The following is a 421-nucleotide window of genomic DNA, read 5'->3' as shown; positions in this document are numbered from 1 at the left end:
TTTAAGTTTTTTACTTTGTTTAAATTTCTTTATAAAAGTATTTAATTTTTTTACTTCATCTCCTCCCCCTCCTCAAATACTAATTTAGATATTATTTTATTTTCTTAGAAAAATAATTCCACCCGCCCCACTTAACCCTCAGATCTTTTTTTCCAGTGTTTAGATATACATATTGAAGATATTTTTTACTAGCCGTCACAAGACTTTTTTTAGCTTTTAGTTATTTATGTTATATTCGGTACTAGTAGATTTTTTTTCTAAAAAATATATGTACGTGCATATCTAACACAAAATGAGAAAAACGTAAAAAAATAAAAATTAGGAGCGGAGGATTAAATGAGATGAGGTAGATTTTTTATTTATTTTAAAATAAAATAATATCAATTTCTTTCAGGGGGATGAGTGGGTGGTTTTTTTTGTG

This window comes from Solanum pennellii, chromosome 2 (genome assembly GCF_001406875.1).
Source record: "Solanum pennellii chromosome 2, SPENNV200".
NCBI classification, from domain to species: Eukaryota; Viridiplantae; Streptophyta; class Magnoliopsida; order Solanales; family Solanaceae; genus Solanum; species Solanum pennellii.
This window is presented reverse-complemented; position numbering follows the sequence as displayed.